This window comes from Myotis myotis, unplaced genomic scaffold (assembly GCF_014108235.1).
Source record: "Myotis myotis isolate mMyoMyo1 unplaced genomic scaffold, mMyoMyo1.p scaffold_m19_p_14, whole genome shotgun sequence".
Classification (NCBI taxonomy): domain Eukaryota; kingdom Metazoa; phylum Chordata; class Mammalia; order Chiroptera; family Vespertilionidae; genus Myotis; species Myotis myotis.
The window spans coordinates 21956725-21972021 of NW_023416318.1; positions in this window are offsets into that span (position 1 = coordinate 21956725).

The window sequence follows — 15297 nt, forward strand, 5'->3', positions numbered from 1 at the left end:
GAGCAGGGTGGTGGTGGCCCTCATAAATTGGATGACAGAGCTAATTTCCTGTACCTTTTCATTTTCATTATGCAAAAGTGGCAGTCCTAATTGCAGGCTCCCAGCCCACTCTGAATGTAGGCTAACGCTCTCACAGGACTTCCCTATACCTTTCTAACATACCTGCCCTCTCCAAACCGCAGCCCAAAGAGGGGCCACTGGATCCATGACATCTAACAGCTTTCCTTTTCCCACATTGCATCCCATCTTGTTCTTTTCACCATTCTCCTGGGGTAGAACAGGTAGGCTCTCTGACCCCAGACAGCCCTGCCCCTTCTGCTTCCCCCTGGAGTCCCTTAAACTAAACCCATTGTGGTCTGATTCTCTAAATGCAGCTTTCAATTTGATGTCTTGCTAAAGAGGTCAAGAAGTCTCTATCTCCTGCCTTGGGATAGATACCACAGGGTCCATCTTGGGAGAAGAAAGGCTGTAAGGGAAACACAATTTTAGAGGGAGAATTAAAGTGAATGGGAATATCTGCAAAAATGCTATTATGGAATGATCTCCAGATCTTTTATCTGGTGGCACGAGGCTGGTCATACTCTCTTTGTCTTGGTCCTGACTGGCTCAGGCACTGGGCAGAATGGAGCCTGTCCATGAAGTGCCCCCTTGCTCTGCGTGGTAGGGCTGGAGAAGCCACAGATGGCAAATGATTTGATACAGCAGTGAAAACAATTCTGCAAAGTCTCTTAACTTGGGAGTTCTTAACTTTGTTTGCTACAGTCTTTGTCTGTTTTCCTAAAATTCAAGAACATGTACACAATATGCCCAAAAACCACATATGGCCTGTGGCACATGGTTAGATCCAAAAATATCAGTATTTCCAAGGTGAAAGAATCAAAATGTGGCAGCTCAATGTTTTACATAAAACACAGAAGAAAGAACAAAGGAGTTTACTTCCTTGCAGCCTGAACCATGAAGAGTTCAGACTGCAGCCAAAGAAATGAAGATTCTGATTATACAGTTGACCCTTGAACAACCTGGGGGCTAGGGGTGTCACCCCCCCCCATGAAGTTCACATATAATACTTAACTCCCCTAAAACTTAACTACTAATAGTCTGCTGCTGACCGGAAGCTCTACTGATAATAAACAGTAGATTAACACATATTTTGTATGTTATATTTTAAAGGGGGAATTAAAATGACTGTTATATGTATTATACACTATATTCTACGAAGGAGTGGAAGGTAGGCCCTGCTCTTGTATAATAGTACATATATTATATGTACTAGATATTATATGTATTACATGCTGTATGTTATTTGTATTATATTCTGTATTCTTACAATAAATTAAGCTAGAGAAAAGACAGTGTCATTAAGAGAATCAGAAAGAAGAGGAAGTACATGCAAAGTACTGTGCATATTTATTGAAAACAAATCTGTGTATGTGTGAATGTGCACAGTTCAAATCCACATCGTTCAAGGGTCAGCTGTATATGTGCCAGGAACCTATGTCCGGGCAGAGGTCGCTGCGACCCCGGGGCAGTAGAAGTAGTGTGGTGGCCTAGGATGCCACAGGCACAGTGACAATTGCTCTCTCCTTTGTGTGTGTTGGCCTGGCTGTGCAGAAGAGAGACATCCTCCCAGTTCCCTGTGGGGCAAATGTCAACAAGCGCCATATGACAGATGAGGTTGGGATTTATCCTTTGCCTGTTTTGAGAAAACAGCTCCAGCTGGTGTCACCTTTTCTGTGTGTGGATGGCGGTGCCCTAGGAACACTATCAGCCACTCGAGAGCAGGAGCCGCCTTCCGCTCCTCTGTAGAGAGATGCCTTTCGGTAAGTTTTGGATGAAAGAGCTGTACCTGCAATGGCCATGCACTTCCATTTCAGTGTAGCAGGTGAAGAGAGGTGCAATAAAAGGCGGGGAAATAGGCCATCAGTGCATCTCCATAGAAATTCTGCCCTAAATTATGAATGCCCCCTTCCCTCAAAGGTTCCCAAAAACTCTTGTAGTCACCTCCACATCATCTTCCCCCCCCCCCTTTCCCAGCAAACCACCTTCTCTGTCCTCCATGCTTTGCCACACAGGGGATGCTGGATACGTGTGCTCTCAGTCACTTACTTGTGTAGGTTTTTCATGAGAGACTTTAAAGCCTGGCGATACTTCTCCATACTTGGGCTTAGAGCATATTTTGAGGAAATGAAACGGTCCTGATATATCCATATGTAGTTCTCTTCACCATATACAAACCAGGAAATAGAGAAGGTAGACAGAAAATGACAAGTGGGGAAGGAAGGTGAGAAAATTAGAAAACAGTCAAGGCCAGAATTCAAGGTTGAGAAATATAAACATTACCGAAAACTGAAGGAAGAAGAAGTATTCTAACCCTTAAAATGACTAGCAGAATGTGGGGGAGTATTAAAATTAATGAAAACACAGAAATTCAGTACAACCCCCAGGAGGTAGGATGGGGAGAGACAAACAAAATCAAATACTATAATGCATCTTTTTTTAAAAAATATATTTTATTGATTTTTTACAGAGAGGAAGGGAGAGAGATAGAGAGTTAGAAACATCGATGAGAGAGAAACATCGATCAGCTGCCTCCTGCACATCTCCTACTGGGGATGTGCCCACAACCGAGGTACATGCCCTTGACCGGAACCGAACCCAGGACCCTTCAGTCCGCAGGCCAACGCTCTATCCACTGAGCCAAACCGGTTTCGGCAATATAATGCATCTTTTATTTTAAAGGGAAGAAAGAAAATTAGCATGATGTGATCAGAGAGAATAGATTAAGTTTGAAGACAGTGAGACTGAGCCTGAGTTACTAAGAGATCAAAATAATTTAAGAGAAAAATACCAGGTCCCTCCTACCATCCAACTTCCTGAATCTGTGACATCTCTCTTTCCACATCTCAGACCTACTGAGACACCAACTGTCAGTGCTGAGCCCCAAGAGGGTCAACATTGGGAACGGTCGTGGCCACAACCTGAAGGTGTGCTTAGGGCACCCTGATCAAAAAGTGCCTCTGGGTGCTCCAGTCAGACTAGTTCTGATGTTTCAGTACTGAGATCAAGAGTACAGGCATCATAGACCTCAATATCAAAATATAGCAAGCTAACAACAATTTAAAATAATATTTCCTATCCACCTACCTTAGTGAATACATGTTTATAATAACCTGGAAATTCAGGTTCCACAGTAAAATTTTTGGAGTCCTTGGAACTCTCTACTGGAACTTGGAGGTGCAGAGAAAGCAGGTCTTCAGTCCCCAAATCCTGGCACATAACATAACACCCGCACTTCCCACAGGGACTTCATGCTACCACATTACTGTGGACATCCCCATCTGTACCTCCAAACATTCTCCCATGTTATCCCTGCACACTGCCACCCATTAGCTGGCACGGGAAGCGTACATAGTCTGTCCACAGGAGGATGGAGCTGGTGGAAGTCTGCATTGGCCCTGGTAACAGGCTCGGGGTCTATGGAACATGGTCTAGAAGTGTGGACATAGTCTGTGCTCAGGCTCACTCCAAACCCTGCAAACCCTTCACCCAGTAGGGAGGAGGTCAGTCAGGGGAGGACCAGGGAGTAAAGTCTGATAGCCCCAGCTTAAGGGCAACATTACCTCATAGTCATTAATTGGTGTTTACTGGGCACTAATCCGCAGAAGTCACCATGCTAGGCTGAAATAGCATGAATAGCAGTGCCAGGGGACACACTTCAAATGTTAATGGTTAGTATAGTTAAGTGGCTGAAATGAAAAGTAGATAATCAATTCTCATACTTTACAAATCTTGACTCTTCTGAGGCTCCTCATCTCAATAATGGCTCTTCCACATCAGCCCGATGACCACCAGAAACCTGGGATCACTCCAAATCTCTCTCATGCCCGGCCCCCATATGATGCTCCATCCATTCCATTTCCCAAATGCCTCTTCACCAGGTCGCTGAGTGCAACACCACCAGCTGACACAGGGGCCATGGTTTGTGGAGTAATTGAGAGCCATGGAAGCTCAGAGGAGGAGCTGATCCTTGTGTGGGAAGGGGGACGAAAAGAACTAACGCTCACATTAAGCCCTTTGTTGGAAACTTCTCCCACGTTATCTTTGGGAGTGGTTGGCTCTTGAAGGAAAGATTCGTGTTGGATAAGAGAGGTGGCAAGGCCATGCTGAACCTGTATGATCTTGTCTTGTGCAGGAACCTACAAGAGGAAAAAAAGAATCAGGCTTTCATTCCTTTATTCTTAGGATAGTTCATCCCTAACATTAACCAGAGCCACACTCTTCAATGGAAACACACCAGTACCTATAATAATAAAAGTGTAATATGCTAATTAGACTAGACAACCTTCTGGATGAAGCTGGGGCTGCAAGGAAAGCCCGGGTCCAGGGTGCCAGAGAGAAGCCGGTGCCGGCAACAGGGGGAAGGAAGGCCTACTCTTGCACGAATTTCGTGCATCTGGCCTCTAGTGTTTCCATAAAGGCTCAGAGAAGCTACTTTGCATTTCTGCCTTTGGACTGGTGATCTCTCCTCTTGCGCCTCCAAACCCTTAACTGGGTGGCCTGTTGGATTGTCTTTGAGACTTTTATTTTCCAGGGACCTTTAAGAATCCCTTACGCAGCAGTGCCTGTAGCTCAGGAAAAGCAGCTCTGCATGAGCCTGGGGAGCAGGCTTCTTTGGCTGGACAGAGGTGTGAGAACCCAAGTGTGATGTCAACCTACCACGTGGACAGTTTTAAGCCAGCCCCAATGTGTACTCAGCTGCCCAGCTCTAAATAGAAGTCTTGTGCGCAACATGGAAACTCAGCTGTTTTATAACCACCCTCCCAAACTTCAAAGCACTTGGCCCAGAGGAGCCAATGAAATCTAATATATATATTTTTATTTTTATTTTATGCTCCCCGTGTCCATGCAATTGGAATAAACTGTAAATTAGGTGTTACGGCACTGTGGTTTGGTTAGATGTGATGGTTTAGAAATGTAGCTTTAGTTTGTTATAAGATAATAGCTGCTTTGCTTTGTTGTGACAGTAGCAATAAAGTAAAGTTACTACAATGTAAAATGTGGTAACCAACCCAAACTACTGAAACAAAGCCACTAATCAGAGAACTTTATGTGTAGAAGCTCCAACCAGTTCCCATCTCTGAACAGGTAGCACAGGAGCCTGCCAGGGCCATCAGTACTGGGTGGAATCAGGCATTTGCTATGGGTCAAATCATGTCCCCCCAAACTGTACGGGTTGAGTTTCTGTTGGGATACAGAGAAATTCCATGCCTTTTACATCACATAGAGGGGAGACCCCACTGAGCCCAAGCTGGTATCCAGATGTTCCTTGGCTTGTGGAGGGCACTTAGGGAAAGGCTAACATTTTTTTTTAAGAAACTGTAAGCAATGGGGCCAATGAAATGTGCCATGGAGTAGAGACATTTTCAATCTTGGCAGAGTTGGGGGGAGAGGGCTCTCAAGTTGTGGGGACTGTAAGGCACATGACACCTGACAAAGTGGTAACTTTAGAAGCAGCAGGAGGGAGGTGGGGACCTTCTCAGATCTTGGCTGCAGCTACAGCCCCAAAGCACCACCATCGAGGGCTTTAAATGGAGCCAACATCATCAAGGAAAGTACGAGACTATCCGTGAGCTCATGTGGAACAGCCCAGGAATGCCAGTAAATATTGACGGGGGCTGGGAGAGAGAGAGACACATGCGTGATCTTGCAGTGCTTAGCTCCCAAATGTGAGGCAGATGCCGGCAAACCCCCGCAAAATATGGACCATTGCTCTGAATGTGACCCTGTTTGTACCTGGAAGTCAGCAAGGCTAAGACAACATGAGTTACAAATTGGAAACACTTCGGTTTGAGATTCTTAGCTAATATTTATTGAGTATTTACTATGTGCTAGAGATTGTCTTATGCCCTTTTCATGTATTATTTAATTCTCCGTAACCTTGTAAAATAACTCCCATTGCTTGCTCCACTTCTCAGATGAAAGATTTGTGGCACATTAGTCTTCCTAAGTGGCCGGAGCTGGGAACTAAACTCAGACAGTCTGACTCCTCAGCTGTGCTAGTGACCATTGCATGATTCCCTCCATCATCACCCTATTGTGCGAGCCACCTTTCCTATAGCATTCTGGACTGATGCCTGGAGTCTGACATACCCACTAACACATCTGTACCGTGAAATTCCTATAGATATGTAATACCATGCAGAATAGACAGTGATGTGCACCTCTTGAAACACTTGCACATCATCAGAAAACAATTTCCTGAGCTTACAGTAGAGTCAAATGCAGGGGTCCTCAAACTACGGCCCGCAGGCCACATGCAAATACAAATATTGTATTTGTTCCCGTTTTGTTTTTTTACTTCAAAATAAGATATGTGCAGTGTGCATAGGAATTTGTTCATAGTTTTTTTTAAACTATAGTCCGGCCCTCCAACGGTCTGAGGGACAGTGAACTGGCCCCCTGTTTAAAAAGTTTGAGGACCCCTGGTCAAATGTATTTTAATTTGGTAGGAAAAGACCCATGTACTAAGAAAGACTAGCACCCAGAGAACAAGATGTACAGCGACCCATTGTGAGGCCCCCTGTTCTCAGAGACTCCATTTGACTTCAGGCCAAATGGGCCCTCCCAGATGGCCTTGGCAATAACTTCCGAATGTTCAGAGGCCTTGCATGTGAAAGGTATATGCAACTAGATATATGTACAAAATTCCCACGGCTGGAGGAGAGGGTGCAACTTTGTTTATAGACTTTCAGATTTTTCTGTTTTGTTTTTGGTTGGTTAAAAAGCTGACAGACTGTATTACAGCTAACATTCCCATATTGATTATACCATTTCTGAGCCTGGCCTCCCTGTGACAGGAGCAGCATAATTAGTTTTTTACTTGTTAAAATATTTGTAAATAATTTGTACTTTTATGGGGTACATAACCCGGCTGTTACCCTTCAAATACTCTTCTTGTAACTTGTTTAAACAAGAAATATCTCCTAGAGGAAAGTGTCACTGCTATCCTTCAATGAGACTCTAAGGTAAGGACCTCTCTTGCTTGTGAAATACACAAGGGCATCCATGCCACCATTACTTAAAATAGGTCTGTAAGAGGAGCGATCCAAACAGACGCAAGAACAGCCACTGCTGCTCAGGTGCTCTGCGTACAACATGGGGAAGCAACTGGACCAGGGAAAACATCGGATTTGGGATTTTGTTTATGTTTATTTACTTTAAGCTACTGGTAGCCACAATTGTCAATATCAGCCATTAAAAAGCACTGATCTGAGGCCCATTGTGAATAAAGTATTGATACCACTTATAATTGCACTAGAGGCCAGGTGCACAATGTGGGGAGGGGAGGGTCCTGCAGCCCGGCCTGCACCCTCTCCAATCTGGGATTCCTTAGAGCAGTGGTTCTCAACCTTGGCTGCACGTTAGAATAATCTGGGAATCTTTTTAAAATCCTGATTTTTGGGCCTCATCCTCTGGAATTCTGTTTCTTTGTTACTGTTTTGGCTTCACCCCATAACAAAGAAACAGAATTTCCAGAGGATGAGGCCCAGAAATCAGGATTTTAAAAAGATTCCCAGGTGATTCTAATGTGCAGCCAAAGTTGAGAACCACTGCCTTATAGGATGTCCGGCTGCCGGTTTAGGCCCTAACCTTGTGGGACATTCCTCTTGCAATCCGGGACCACTAGCTCCTAACTGCTCTCTGCCTGCCTGCCTGATAACCCCTAACCCCTCTGCCTGCCTGCCTGATCACCCTTACCTTGCCCCCCTGTCTGCCTGATCACCCCTACCTTGCCCCCCCTGCCAGCCTGATCGCCCTTAACCACCTCTGCCTTGGCTGAGCTGCATTCTGGCCTCCCTCTGCTGGAGGCAACCTGGACGATCAGGGGAAGGTGCCACCCCCATCACCCCGCTGCTGCTGCTGCCACTGGTGGCCACCATGGCTGCCTGAGCCTCAAGCCTCACAGCTGGACACAGCTGCCTGAGCCTCAGGCAGCTGTTACAACTTTGTCCAGAAGGACATCCAGAAGATGTCCACCCTAATTAGCATATTACCCTTTTATTAGTATAGATCATTGCATGGTTATCTTAAAATATGCAACTCTGGAACAGGACTTCCTTTTTATTGTGCCCATTGAGGGTTGCTACCTCAACAACAAGCAGGGTACAAGGCTATGCAAATATTCCAAAGGAGCCACAATTACTTAAGTTTCTTGGAAATCCTCTTTGGATGTGGATTTCCAGTCTCACAGCACAGCCTTTTGAAGAGCTTTAACGATCCTAAGTCCTGTGTTTTTTTGTTTGTATGTTCGTTTGTTTTCATTTAAAAATTGGAGTGAAGTTGAATCTGGTTAAAAGCCAAAGTCACTTGAATATAAATCTCATAAATGATTGCCTTAAAAACTGTGTATGTTGATATAACACACATAAAATAGCAAGACATAAATGCACAGAGAGAAGGATTGTGTCTAATGATTTGTAAATGAGCCAAAGGTCCCTGGAAGCAAACGCAGTGTCCCTGGAGTAGGTATGTACCCTGAGCGTGAGCCCTGTGTTTACAGGTGGCAGAAACCCATTCAGTTCAGCTTAAGTAAAATGATAAGCATACACAAAATTCACACAACCTCAGGGCAGGAAGTCAGCGTGGGCCCCACGAGAGACCACAATCATAAATTAGTCTTAAGAAATGAAGAAACTTGTTTTTCTTCCTGAAACTACTGGATCCCACCAGAGCATTTCCAGGTGCCTGGTCTTCACCTCTGCAGGTGGGCTGACTACTTCCACAGGACCTCAACTCTCAGGACAGGGGCAGGGGGCTGGCTGAGCTAAGACTAGCACACCTAAAAAGGAGACTCTGCTGGGTTCACTCAGGCATGCTGTGGGATAGAGGGCGTGGGGTGTAGGATGCAAGTAAGTAAAGTAGAGAGGGTTGGTGTTTGTGCCTGGCCAGGGGGCAGCTGAAGGTGGTTATCTGTTAATATCCAAATGGTTTGCTTTTGAACCAGAATCTAGTGTTTAAAGGAAAGACACATTTGGATCAAATTTCAAAGGATTTGCATCCAGATGATGGCAACAGAGAAGCCAGTTCATAATTTATCTAATAGGTTAAAAAAGACTTCGCCTGCTAATCAGTTTCTAACTCACATTATTATTATCATTTTAATGTAAAAGCCAAATTGTAGTCCTCTCAATAGAGAAGAAATGAATGATCATAAAAATTTGTTCATATCACCCAGTCCCCTCAATCCTTTTTGCATCTCAGGAAAATCAATGTGTAGTGATCTGTATCAATTATTATTACAGCCACACCAAATGGTTTTCCCTGTGTGAATAATAAAAACCTTACATTTACATGCATTTTATAGTATTCCAAAATGTTTTAATTTTTTTTCATGCAGTAACCCTACAAGACAGAGCAGTATTAGATTGAACCATACAAAATGGTCATTTTTATGGTCAAAAGTGGCCAAATATTGACAATTTTGTATATTTTGACCTACTGTTAGTGTAACCAGTTAATGCATGAGTCAAACAATTTATAGCTATGTTAATCAACAATTTGAACTTTCCTGGTTCTGAGTGCTAGAGATGGAATAGGATCCACGTCTTCTAGCCTTTAGCTCAGTGTCATTTTCATTGCAATATTATACATAAGAAAAGAGCATGCCCATAGTAATATAAACCAAATGTAAGCACGTTGTCTATGTTTATTTTGTGATAAATTCACTATATATGATGATAATGAGAAAAACTTCAAGAAATCTGCTTTAAATGTTCTTCATTAATTTTTTTTGCAACCGCTTGCATTTTTCCCAAATTAGCAAAGTGCAAAAAGAATCAAGTCATTTATGCTATGAAAAGATTACATATTTAGTTTTTCAAATTAATTGGTTATGAGTAATTTATTTTTTTACCTCTGCTATTTAGGGTTCAGGGAGCTAAAGAAAAGAAAATTAGAAAATTGTAATCATTTCAAAAATGATTACATTTTTGAAAGAATTTTTATGTTATGAAAAATTATTTCTTTACATGTCTTAGTTTTCTTTTTTAAAGAAGTCCATTCTGAGAAAGATAAAAGTATATCTTTGTTTTCTGATATAGTTGTCCTAAGTAATATCAGAATTAGAATTCACATCAATAACCCAATCCCTCTTTGTTTGTGCTAATGTTTCTTTAAAATACAGCTGTGTTGCAAATGAGTAAATCATATATGACTTGTTAGCTTTTTTTTTTATGTTACAGGGGATTCCAGAATATTATTGTATATGTAATGTTTTCCCGAGATTTAGCACATGACTATCAAACATGGAAATACAGTTTAGCAGCTTAAACTAAAAGAAATGAACATCATTAATTTAAATTCAATTAGCTGGCTGCATCCTAGCAAACGGCACTAGCTAAGAACTTCAAGTGTCTGGTGTGGGAATTCCGTTGGTCCAGCGAGCCCCTGATTTCTGTGAGCAGCTCGCAGTTGTTTTGTTGCCCTTGAAGATAGATCCCTTCTCCCCATGCTGCACTCACAGCTTCTCGGGGCACGGGGAAGATGGCACCGATTTGTTTACCCATGAATGCTTTTGTGAGAGGAGAGAGCCTCTGTGCTTCAACATTTCCCCCTGGACAGAAACTTGGGCAGGGGGAGGAGGGTACGTCTGTGTCATTTTACTGTTTTTATCCTTCTGGCTCTTTGAGAGGATCTTCTTCTACCTTCTAAGCTTAAAACCTAACAACAAAAAGAAGAGTTTTTTTCCAGACTATTATTCATTGTTATTTCCAGACACAAATGGGTTATCAAAAAAATTCAGAATTTTTTTTTTTTGGAATAAAAGACAACTCCTGAAATGTCATCTGGTTGCATGTGTATTTTATTTATTTATTTATTTATTTATTTATTTATTTATTTATTTATTTATTTATTTTTGTACCTGGTGGATTCTGTCAGCAGGCGAGGCTCTGTGGGAGAGAATCAGAAAGAATAATCTCGAAATATATGGTCTTCTACTCTGAGATTCCCCCGCCACATATACCCACACACTAGTTTTACATTTTTGGTCTATGACTATACAAGGTTGTCCATGTTAAGTGAAAACAAAACATCCTATCTAATAAAGAGGGAATATGCTAATTGACTGCCACACCCTCAAAGATGGTGGGACCCAGTCCCCTCAGCCCTGCTGGGGCAGCAGGTGTGGCAAGGCCAGGCCTGCCTCTAGAGTTCCCCAGTTCCCTCAGCTACCCAGCCCCCCAGGGCCTGCCTGAGGCACAGGTAACCAGGGCCAGCTGAGGCTTGAGCTGCCAGCAGTGGCAGCAGCAGAGGTGTGATGGGGCGTCACCTTCCGCTGATCGCCGGGTTGCCTCCTGCCCCTGAGGGCTCCTGGTCTGTGAGAGGGGGCAGACCAGGCTGAGGGACCCCCCTCCAGTGCATGAATTTTCATGCACCGGGCCTCTAGTCTACTATAATAATCCTGTATTAACACATATTCTTGGTATGATACTCTTCATTGATTATCATTTTCATGGTGTATGATCCAATTTTATCTTTCAATTAAGTCACTGCTTAACCTTTTTCCACAGATTAAAAAAAAAAGAAATATAAAAAGCCAAATAAAATAGCTGTGTTAGTGACAATTGATGCATAATAGTCTGAAGCTACCAGAACCCCAAAACTCAGTGGCTTAAAACATTAAATGCTTATTACTTGTCATAAGTTTATGGATCAGCTGGGTAGTTCTGGTCTCTGTTGTGCCTACTCTTACCAGCTGTGGATGGGGTAGTCAAGTCTCTGGTCTTGACTGGGTCCCTCCCCTGTTTAGGACTCATCTGGGGGCTGGCTGATCTGGCCTCACTGTTTTTTCTGATGTTTGGCTGATTCTTGACCAGGACAACAGGGGTGACTGGTCCATCATCTCATTATACAGCAGACTCGCTCAAGTTTAGTCACATGGTGATGACAGGTCTCCAAGGAATGAATGAAAAGGTTCAAGGCCTCTTGATATTGAGCTTCAGATCTGGCATGCTGTCACCTCCACCAATTCCATTAGCAGAAGCCACTCACAGACTTCCGTCAGATTCCAGGGTAGATGAAAGAGACTTCCCCTTTCAGTGGGTGGAGCCACAGAGTCACCTTGCAAAGGACAGGGAGCCAGGGAGGTGTGAACATTTGTGGCCATTGTTAAATGTATCCTATCACATTAGCTATTCAAGTGTTTTCAAAGTGAGCTGCACAAAACACTGGTCCCATCGGTGGTCTGCAAAAAAAAACACAGATGCAAACACATATAAAAGGGAGAAGGGTGAGGTCCCACATACAATGAGAAAATTGCATTTATTCGATCCCTCTCCTCAGTGCCTAGAGATGAGCCAGCAGGAACAGTGACTCTAACTTTCTTAGCAGGAGCAGCTACAACTCCCCGTGGGTTCCAGGCTCTTTCTTCTCTCTCAGCAGCAGCAATTGACCTGAGACTCAGTTTCCCAGAGGCCCCTCAAGTCTCCAGATACCAGACAAGTGAAATTTCCAGCAATCCCCCAAATGGCTGGTGTCCAACAAGTGCAGGCTGCTGGATGCCTGAGCCCAGTTCTCCTCATTGAAGATGGTTCTCCTGCTTATATCACACAAAGGGAGAGCAACAGGGTGGCAGAGTCCTTTATGGGAATACAGCCCCGCAGTGTCTCCAGCTGTGCTCTGCCCCAGCATACCTCCCTCACATCTCCACAGGACTCTGAGAGAGCGGGGCTGGTGCGCCTGCTGAGACCCGGCACCAAATGACATTTGCTGGTGTTTGCACACAGGCCATTACACGAGAGGGTCAAACAAAAATGATCAGGGTTCTTTGATTCTTTACTATAGAACCTAGTGCCTTTGGTGATTGACTCTCCAATAGACAGAATATACACTTTCCCCAGCTTTGTAGGTTAAGGACCCTTTGTTCAAGGAGCATCTTGCAGATTTGATATGCTGGAGAATGCACATTGGAAAACGATGTCTCATTTAAAGGCTATAGGTCAGTAAAATACATCGAAAATGCAGATTCCTAAAAATGCTCATTGTTTATCACATATGCTTCTTCTACTTTCAATCACTTCTCAGGAGTTTCTGACAGCCAAAATAAGCAACTAAACAGCAGCAACTGGGGGAAAAAAAAGTAGAAGTCAAACAAACAAACAAAAGACAAGGCCAAGAAAGAAAACAGTTAAAGCTGTCAGGTAGAATAGCCCAATGCCTGTTACATTGTAGTTGCTGCACAGAGATTGCACTGAAACAGAATCTGAATGCAAAGTTTAATGTGAATGAGTTACACAATGAATGTAATATTTATGCTTCATTCAACAAATCGTAGTCATGCCTCTACTGTGTATGGGTTGGGTAGGTTACTGGGGACATACAGCGTCCTTAAAAGGTTTACAGTCCAGGGCAGGACTGATCAAGGTGCGGCTCGCCACCTGTTTGGGCCAATACGGTTTATCAGCACTCCGCTGAGGTCCTTTGTTTGTGCATTGCCTCTGGCTGCTCTCATGCTCAGTGACAAAACTGTGTGCCGAGACGTCTGGCTGACATAGTTTAAAATATTTACTGAGTGGCCCTTTACAGGAAATATTTGCTCACAGACTCCAGCTCCTTCTTTAACTGCTTCCGCTCCGTATTCTTTCTCTTAGAGAATGCATTTTTTCTTATGGATGCAGTGACTTCTTCTATAGAAATGACTCTGCAATCTCTCTACCCAGTCAGAGACATGGGAAATCTTTCTAGAATTTCTCAATTCATCCAATGAAAGCAATCACCTGCTTGCTGTGCTTATTGTCCATGTTAGTCCTCACTCTAGGTCAGGATTGACGCATAGGTTAAAGGTGAACAAGAAACATGACCATTCAGATTTGAGGTGCATATGGAACACTTTAGTATTGCTCTAATAATATCTTGTTTTACTTTGGAGGGTCTCAAGGTGCTTGCTGTAAGTAACTCTTTTACTCTAATATGCCAGGGAAATTACTAAAATTCACTGATATCATTGCTGTCCAGCTGTGAGAGCAGACACAAAAGGGTTGATTCCCTGACAGTGAGAGTTACTCCTAAGGTTGAACAACAGGGCTGCTCCTTCATTCCATCTCATGCAAAAGCTAGACTTCCGTTAAACTGGACTTCCTTGAATTTCCTTCTCCAGGTCTTCATTTCAATTTAGCTACCCCTGTCCCCCAAATGGTACTCAGCACTATTATTATTTGGTGGAAAAATGATGGTGCAAGGGTTGGTGTTATTTCCTCCCCCTCCCCCAAGAATTCCCCATGAGGTTATTTCTGCCTATGTCTGCCTTAAGCCGCTGACATGGTTCCTTCCTTGCTCCCAGGGCTGGGGTTGTTTCTGTCTCTATGGAAAGGTGACAGCGTAGGTGCAGTAAGCTCTGGATGAGTGGAAAGCCACGAATTCTGCCCTTTTGCTTCAACAAAAGCACTTTCTAAAGGAAAGAGGAGACTTCCCCTTCTAAAAAGCAAATTTTCAGGAATTGTAGAGACGTTGGAAGTCTAAGAGATTTTCATAAAAGAAAGAGCAGCAAGACGATTTTTCTCCCAGGACTGCTGGAGCTCAGCTGCTATATAGCTCTGCAACTCTGCTCACTCACTCTGTCCTCCATGTATTGTATTTCAATAAAAACTTAATAAACAGAATATTAAAGATTTGAAGAATTATACAAAGTATTCAATTTCTAACCCTGCCATTTATTTTATTTTTATGAGATATCAGGACCAGTTTAATAAGTATAATAAACATAAACTCTGGCATTTATAACACTATTCACCAGATTAATACCAAATAATATTTTCTAGAAGTGCCATTTTAATAGGAATAAATGGATAAACAGATATGCCTTAGACTTAACTCTACCAAGATTGCAGGAGCTTCAATTTTTGAAAGCAAATTAACAGCCAAAATCAATATTTTCTCCATTAATTTCATATTCCTTGGAAGAGTTTTACTAGTAGAAGGTAGCAAAAGGTAGGCTGGTATCGGGCCAGCCAATGCTGCTTTTGATGCATATTAAAAAAAAGAGTTCCCATATTTTAGTCTTAACTGATGGCCATGGACTTCCTAATATAGGTGTCTTAACAAAATCCCTTGCACATGCACATGAACACAGTTGGCAGTTGGTATTATCAGATTTATCTGGGGCGGGGGACAGGATGAAGTATTTTATTATTAATATTTTCTAATGTATTATCTCCCACTGCCCTCTTTCTTCCTATCTCTTGCCTAAGGTGTTCTAAGATGCTGATGACTTCAAAGAAGACCCAAGGTCATAAAAAAGAA